This window comes from Lynx canadensis, chromosome A1 (genome assembly GCF_007474595.2).
Source record: "Lynx canadensis isolate LIC74 chromosome A1, mLynCan4.pri.v2, whole genome shotgun sequence".
Taxonomy (NCBI): Eukaryota; Metazoa; Chordata; class Mammalia; order Carnivora; family Felidae; genus Lynx; species Lynx canadensis.
The window spans coordinates 174,454,472-174,462,561 of NC_044303.2; positions in this window are offsets into that span (position 1 = coordinate 174,454,472).

The window sequence follows — 8,090 nt, forward strand, 5'->3', positions numbered from 1 at the left end:
ACTCTTGTAGTCATTCACAGGTATGCTCAGATCTCTCTTATTTGGGAAACTGTCCTCCCTCACTGGCTACCTCCTCTCCTTTCTATTACAGCCCTACTTCTGGATAATATGCATTTCCTATTCCACGCCCCGCCTACTCAGAGAAACTTCTCTCACCTGGGTCTCTAACAAATCCCTCTTTATTAAATCTGTTGGTAACATCTTAGCTCTTATTTTGCTCCACCTCCTTGCACCATTTAACACTGTTAAATAGAGTCTTAGCAGAGATGCCATTCAAAACCTGGCCAGGGTGCCAGCTCACTGCTTGAGGGATCACCTCCTTGGTAAAACAGGAGTGCAAAGTTCCCAAAGAGAAAAGTTATTATCAGTGAATTTAACCAGAACTTTGCAGTCAGAAAAAAAAATTTTTTTAGGTTTCTTTTTTTGTTTTGTTTTGTTTTTTTTCCTCAGCTGGAGTTCAGTCACCCTGTTTTGTCACAGTTTCTGCCTGAAAATTTTTCTGTCACTCCACTTGAGGATGTTGACCAGGCCTTTGTCATCTTGGGATCTGATGTGCTCAGTCTGACTGAAGCCCAGAGGTCACACTTAGATATTTGCAGAATTGAATGAATTGCATGTGCTCCTCCCTTGGCTTCTATGACACATTTTTTTCTTGATCTTTTCCCTCCTCTCTGACCAATCCTTTTCAATCTCCTTTTACCTGGCATTGGCTGCCATTAGCTGAAACTAACTGGACTATTTGGCAAGGAAATTTTGGAAATGGGATTGTCAGGAGTTAGATACAGAGCAGGGCAGGTGAAGGGTGAGGGATGGAGCCATAAGTAAACAGGCACATGACCAGCACAGTCCACCCCTTTGCATCCAGTTTTACTCTTATATCCATTTTAAACTTTGTGCTTCCACTTGCATGATATAATATCCATCATAAAAATAGTCACCCTTTACCTTCTGAAAAAAGGGAAGACAAAGTCCCAATAGTCAATATATCCATCTCTGAGTGATGTTAATTCCTCTTCAATCATAACCCCATCTGGATATTCTACAATTAAAGATTAAATTCTTAAAAAAAATTTTTTTTAATGTTTATTTTTGAGACAGAGGGAGACAGAGCATGAGCGGCAAGGGGCAGAGAGAGAGAGGGAGACACAGAATCTGAAGCAGGCTCCAGGCTCTAAGCTGTCAGCACAGAGCCCAACATGGGGCTCAAACCCACGAACATGAGATCATGACCTGAGCTGAAGTTGGACGTTTAACCGACTCAGCCACCCAGGCGCCCCTAAAGATTAAATTCTAAAGGTAAACACTGCCAACTTTCCTTACACAGTCCAACTTCCATATTGCTACACAGTAGTCTTAACAAAACAAAAGCCGACAATGTCATCTTTAGCTTAAAATTCCTTAGTGGCTCCCCATCTCTACCAGGATAAGTACTACATGTCTCTGATGATGGTGCAAGAAGGGCAGCAGGGAACTGACATTTAATGATCACCTACTATATATCAGGCTTTGTTCTGGTGTAAAGTGTACTGCTATGCAAACATTTGTCTGTCTTCATCTCCTGAGAATTGTTTCCCTAATGATTGAATTAACTGGAAACCTACCATGTTTATATGATTCTTGGCACAAATAATTAGTCCCAGGGTAATGACTTGGATCAAGCTGGACGAAAAAGATCCTTTCGTGAGATTCTTAAATTTGGTAAGCAGAGTGTTGAGATCAATCTGTCTTGGGTGGATAAAGATGTAAAACTTATCAGCTGTAGGCAGCCATTTTCCCCACCTGTAAAGAAGAAAGCTTCAGGTCAAAGAGATTGAGGTAGAGCAGGAAAAACAAAGAAAGAAGGTAGAGCTGGAATCCTGGTGCCATTTGCATTCTTGTGCACTTTTGTTCCTAAAGTCCAGGGTATATTTGTGTTCACCCATTTTATAGCTTCCTTCCTTCCTTCCTTCCTTCCTTCCTTCCTTCCTTCCTTCCTTCCTTCCCTCTTTCCTTCCATCCTTTTTTTTTTTTTTTCATCACTATCTGGGGAACCACAGTATGCCTGCCCAATCCACAGGAAGTAGTCACAAACAACATAGCATACAATGAGGGGACCCACTATACAGTGAAAGGCAGGACCCTTGACCAAAGGGTCCACTCATTATATCATACACCATATCATTCAGAAGTAGCCAGCTTCAGACAACACTGGCTTAACCTTCTGCCTTTCGGTTATACCTTTGTTATGCTTTTAAGGCAATTTTCTGAACCTGATCTTCACACTTGCTTATTTCGTCCTTGGGTATATCCACTCTGCTGTTCACCACAGCCTTTGAGGGCTTTATTTAATCTACATTTTTCACATCGGGTTCTGTAGTTGGTTGTTGTTTATGATTTCTTGTTTCCCCCTTCATATTTCCAAAGTCCTCTCTTTTCTTTTTTAGAATAATACTTAAAATGCTTATTTTCAGTTGTTGCCCTGCCTAGTCTATTAACTCTGGTGTGTCTGGATAAGATAGTCCTGTATGTTGCCTTTCTCTTGTTGGGTGTGTGCCCCTCAGACCTCTCTTATCTGTCCCTGTGAGCTCGTCTTTCCTTGGGGCCAGGAGAGGCCTGGAGACTAAAATGCCTAGGGGAGGTGGCATAGTCCAAGTGTAACTTGAAGTATTCCTGGTGAGTTGGGAAGGAGGCTCTCTGGTGTATAGTCTACACCCCTAGTTGGTATAATCCTGAGCAGACAACTGCATCCCTGGAGAACCTCTCTATAACTCTCTTGGCCCAGGTAAGACTCTTATTAGAAGTTGCCGCCTCTGATCGCTTTAACTTAGTGCTTGGGTACAGGGAGAGGGAAGAGGAGTGGTGGAAGAGAGGCTGCTAAGGTGCAGGCTGGTTCACTACACTGTAGTTAGTTCTTGAGGTAGAGCAGGTGCCTACCCAGCCACCCAGCCAGTGTCTTCTCAACCTGCAGTAATGGTGATAGGGCTGGCCAAGGTCTCCCCAGGGCAACGGGGGGAAGAAGAAGGGGTACATCTGTCCGAAACCCAACAGGGCCTGATTCCCTTCTTAGAGCTCTGGCCTCTTCTGTAATGGGTTGCCATTGTTTACACCCAAGCCCAGCCCTCTTCTGATGGCCACAGGGCTGGTTTCTCTGATCTGCCAGCTTCCCTTTGGCTCTCAAGTATCCCTGACCTGGGGCTGCCTTGTGCTATATGCCATCTGGCCAGCTTATCTCCATCTCATCAAAGAGGAAACAAGCTTGGAGGGAGGAAGTGGTTTACCCAAGAACATATATTGAATAACCAAGGCAGCTATGATTTGAACCAGGTCTGTGTGTCTTGAAAACCATGCTTTTGATACCTTGTTTCTCCCTGTATAGATCCAGGAATCTAGATCCACTCATTTTATCCAACTTTTCTTTTGAAAAAGAAGGGAAACTCAAAGGATTGGTTCTGAAGTTTTTCATATGTGTCCTCAGTTGGATTTTAGGATGTTTCAATTTCACAGACATAGATGAGCTCTGGAGTTGTTCATCATTTTAATTAATTGACTCTTAATGTTTTTAAATTTTAAAATTATTAAATATGACAAACAAACATGTTCAGATACCCATGTATTGACCAAAATTTGAGAGTTAGCATTTTGCTTTATTCTCTTTTTTTATTAAAAAGATTTTTCAGGGGCACCAGGGTGACTCAGTCAGTTGAACATCTGACTCTTGATTTCTGCTCAGGTCATGATCCCAGGGTCATGGTATCGAGCTCTGCATTGGGCTCTGTTCTGAATGTGGAGCCTGCTTGGGATTCATTCTCTCTCTCTCTCTCTCTCTCTCTCTGTCTCCCCCCCCCCCCCCGCCGCTCATGCATGCTCTCTCTCTCTAAAAAAAAAAAAAATTCAAACATAACTAGGATGCTATTCCTATCTCCAGGTATAACCATTATCCTGAAGTTGATGTGTATCATTCCCATTTATGTTTTTATACTTTTATTATGTACGTATCAAAACTTTTTTGAATTTTAATAATATACATAAATGGTGATGTGGCATGGTCTGATTGGATAGGGGGTCAAGGCATGGGTGGTGAAAGAATACACCCAAGGCAGAACAAAAGAGATAAAAGTTTATTGAATACACTGCAAAAGAGCAGGAAGGACAGCAAAGGAGAGACTGTCTGCCAGGAGGTGGTGGTAAAGGGCTATAGGTATAGGGCAGAGTGAGGAAGTATGGAACCTATGGAATTTTCCCTTTTTTGGTGATCTTAAGAACTATGCGTGGTTGTAATTGGTCAGAGCCTATGGCTCTTTCCAGGTGGGTCACTTGATAAACCTTTTTGCGTCAGCTTGGTGGTCACTGTGGACACTTTTGCCTTGTTCAAGTTTCTAATGCTCGAGCCTGTTGCCTAAAAAGTGTCCTCTACAGGTAACATACTGTTATCTTTTTTTATCCAACTTGACGTTTTTGAGATTAATCCATGTCATACATGGAGATCTAGTTTCATTTCTAATGCTGTGTAGTATTCCCTTGCATGAATATATCACAGTTTACTTTTTTTAAAAAATGTTTATTTATTTTTGAGAGAGAGAGACAGAGGGCAAGGGGGGAGGGGCAGAGAGAGAGACACATAGAATCCGAAGCAGGCTCCGAGCTGCCAGCACAAGAGCCTGACGTGGGGCTCCAACTCACACACTGTTGAGATCATGACCTGAGCCAAAGTCAGCCGCTTAATGGACTGAGCCACCCAGGCGCCCCCATGGTTTACTTTTTTATTCTTCTGTTGTTGAAATGGTTGGACTGACTACACGTTTTTGCTCTCACAAACAGTGATGCAATGAAGATTGTTATATGCATCTCCTTGAGCACATTTGTGAGGGACGTATGTGTGAAGTATTTCCTGGGAGCGAAATTCCTGAGTCATTCAATTTGTGCATCTTCAAAGTTAATACTGCCAAATTGCTCTCCCAAATGGTTGTCCTAATTTTTAATCCATTCCAAAAACATATTAAGTCTCTATTTCCCCATATCCTTGCCAACATATGGTATTATCAAACTTAAATTTTTTTTGCAAATCTGATGAAAATGAGCTTCTATTTCTTTGTTTATTGGTGTTTTTCCCATTGGAGTGAGGGTGAGCAACTTTCTATATGTTTATTCACCAGTTTTCTTCTGTGTTTGTTCATATCCTTTTACCATTTGTTTAATTGGCAATTTGGATGAATATCAGTTTATCACCAGTCCCCTACATTAGAAGGTAGGTGTCCTGAGGGCAAGGACTGAGTCACCCAGCACTTAGCACAATCCCTGTCCCTTCAATATTCATCAACCCTTTGTTGAGTGGGTGCTGATTGCATCTACTGTGTGCTGACATCTATTCTTTCTGTCATCTCCCCCTTTTCCTATGGGAATGCCTCTTCCATCCCAGTCATGAGATTCCTAGGGAAGCTAACATTTTCTAATGTAGCGTGCTCCTGGCCACAGATGGTTGGCTGCAGTGGGAGGGAGCACTGACCCAAGCCAGGGCAAGTGTTTGAGGCTTTCATACTGCATTTGAGAAATAGCCATACTCTTGGCAGAAGTAAAGCTGGAGAGATATCAGCATTCACGTTCCCTACAGACACAGAGAGAATGAAGATAACGTGAAAAGATGAGAAAATTAGAACTTCTGGTTTCAGGTATTCAAGAGGGATTTCTGTGAGTTAAGTGGGCGGACTGGAGTTGATAAGGTTTTAGAGTGGTGGGGGGGTCCAGAGCTGACAGCCAAGAGAGAATTCTTGAAGACATCTTTGGCACAAAAAAGTGATTTTATTAAAGCACAGGAACAGCACCCATGGGCAGAAAGAGCTGCACTGGGGTTGTGAAGAGTGACTGGTTATATACTATGGAGTTGGGGGAGGTAAAGACAAAAGGGAGGCAGGCCTCCAGAAAGACTTTGATACACTAAAGAGGACTCTTAAAATACTGGAGACCTTGCTATTGTCAAACTAAGGTTGTTTTCCCTCTAGTAATGCATTAACATTATGACAGTAGGGGGTTCCTAGAGAAATGTTATACTCTGTATTTGCCTCAAGTATTTGTCAATGGGCTGCAGTTATAAAGAAATTTAATTTTCCCTGCCATTTCCTTCTTGCCTGTGTTCTCTACATCACTATGGAGGGGAGGGTGATATTAGGGGCTCCAGGAAACCGAGTCTATAGGTTTCTGGAGATTAGACTATTGAAATGAATGCCTTTTTCTTGTAATTTACTAAAATATTTGTAAACTGATGGAGACTCATGCCCTCATGACTGTGATCTCTGTCAGTTTCCTTTCCTTTGTTCTTGGGCATCCAGGAGTGCCTGAGGAATCACACGTATCCCACCTAGGGGTTGGGAGTGGGGGTACTAGCTTGTGCTTTGCCCTCAACTTGCCTAATGGTCCCTTGTCCGATCCCCCCTAATCAGTTTTGACTTTTAAATCTTTAAAGTTGCTGAAGGTGGAGGGTCTCATCTTCTATAGCTTCTTCCTGCTAAATAGCGGTATAGAGATGTCCCTACCTGTGGGTCAACATTGGTCAGTCCGGGGACGTATAGGAGAGTTATGAAAGGCGGAAGCAACTGAATTCAAGGTGGACAATGAGTATGAATCTCCTTGAGTAGAAAAGATCATCTGTTGGCTTGAAGTTATTGTAGTGATGGAGTCTTAGCATCAGGTGGAGAGACATGGGAGAAAACAGCAAAACATAATTAGAGTAAGAAGAAAGAAACCCCAATAAAAGTCCTTGGTAGTTGACAAAAATTTTGCAGTCTAGATGTTTAACCAATCATTAAAGGAAAGAGAGGGATTTTTAAAAGTGTCAGTTTGAGCATTCATGTTGCTTTGAAATCCAGAAATATTCGTGTGGTAATCTGGAATGTATACACAGCATTGTTTTTTTGTTTTTGTTTTTGTTTTTTTTTACTTTGAAAACTGTGCATCTCAAAGCAAACTTTATTTGTTCAATTATTTTTTTTTTAATTATTATTATTTTTTTCAACGTTTATTTATTTTTGGGACAGAGAGAGACAGAGCATGAACGGGGGAGGGGCAGAGAGAGAGGGAGACACAGAATCGGAAACAGGCTCCAGGCTCCGAGCCATCAGCCCAGAGCCTGACGCGGGGCTCGAACTCACGGACCGCGAGATCGTGACCTGGCTGAAGTCGGACGCTTAACCGACTGCGCCACCCAGGCGCCCCTGTTCAATTATTTTTAACAACAGCGTTTTATGATAAATACACTGATTTTTCAAGAAGGAAACTCATCTTAAATTTTTTTTTTTTTAAATAGGCCTGTATTCACCTAAAAAAATTTTCCCCCAGCTCTGATCAGATTATTTTGATTTGGGAAGAAAATACCATTTTGACAGCATGAAATGCAAAGTTTAAGTTTTTTTAAACATCCCAGTACAGAATTTTAAAAACTATTAATGGAAAATAGGTTAAGGACATTAAGTGCACAACACTAATTATTGGCCACCTAGTGGTGGTATTCGGTTCTTCCCTAGTTCTCCCAAGGGAAACTTAAATTCAGTCTTCAGCAGAATGCTCTTAAAGCAAAATGAGAGTGTTGTTTACATTGTTTTTAGATCTTGCTGTTCCTAATTTTATTCTGAACTCAGTTTTACCCCAAACCTTAATTAACATATTAACTTTGTAATGCACAGTTGTATGCAGTTCAGCAAGCAGTAATATACTAGCAGGCTCTGTTCACCCAGAGTTCAGGGTAAATAGGATTGGTCACACCCATTTAAAAACAAATCTCACAGGGCACCTGGGTGGCTCAGTCAGTTGAGCGTCCGACTTTGGCTCAGGTCATGATCTCACGGTCCGTGAGTTCTAGTCCCGTGTCAGGCTCTGTGCTGACAGCTCAGAGCCTGGAGCCTGCTTCAGATTCTGTGTCTCCCTCTCTCTGACCCTCCCCTGTTCATGCTCTGTCTCTCCCTGTCTCAAAAATAAATAAATGTTAAAAAAAAAAAACAAAAAAAACCAAATCTCACATTATTTGCCAATGTGTGATTTCCATCTAAGTTCTGACAATGAAATATATGGATATATATCTATATACCTTATCTTAATTTTCAAAGATAGGCAAAGGGAGTTCT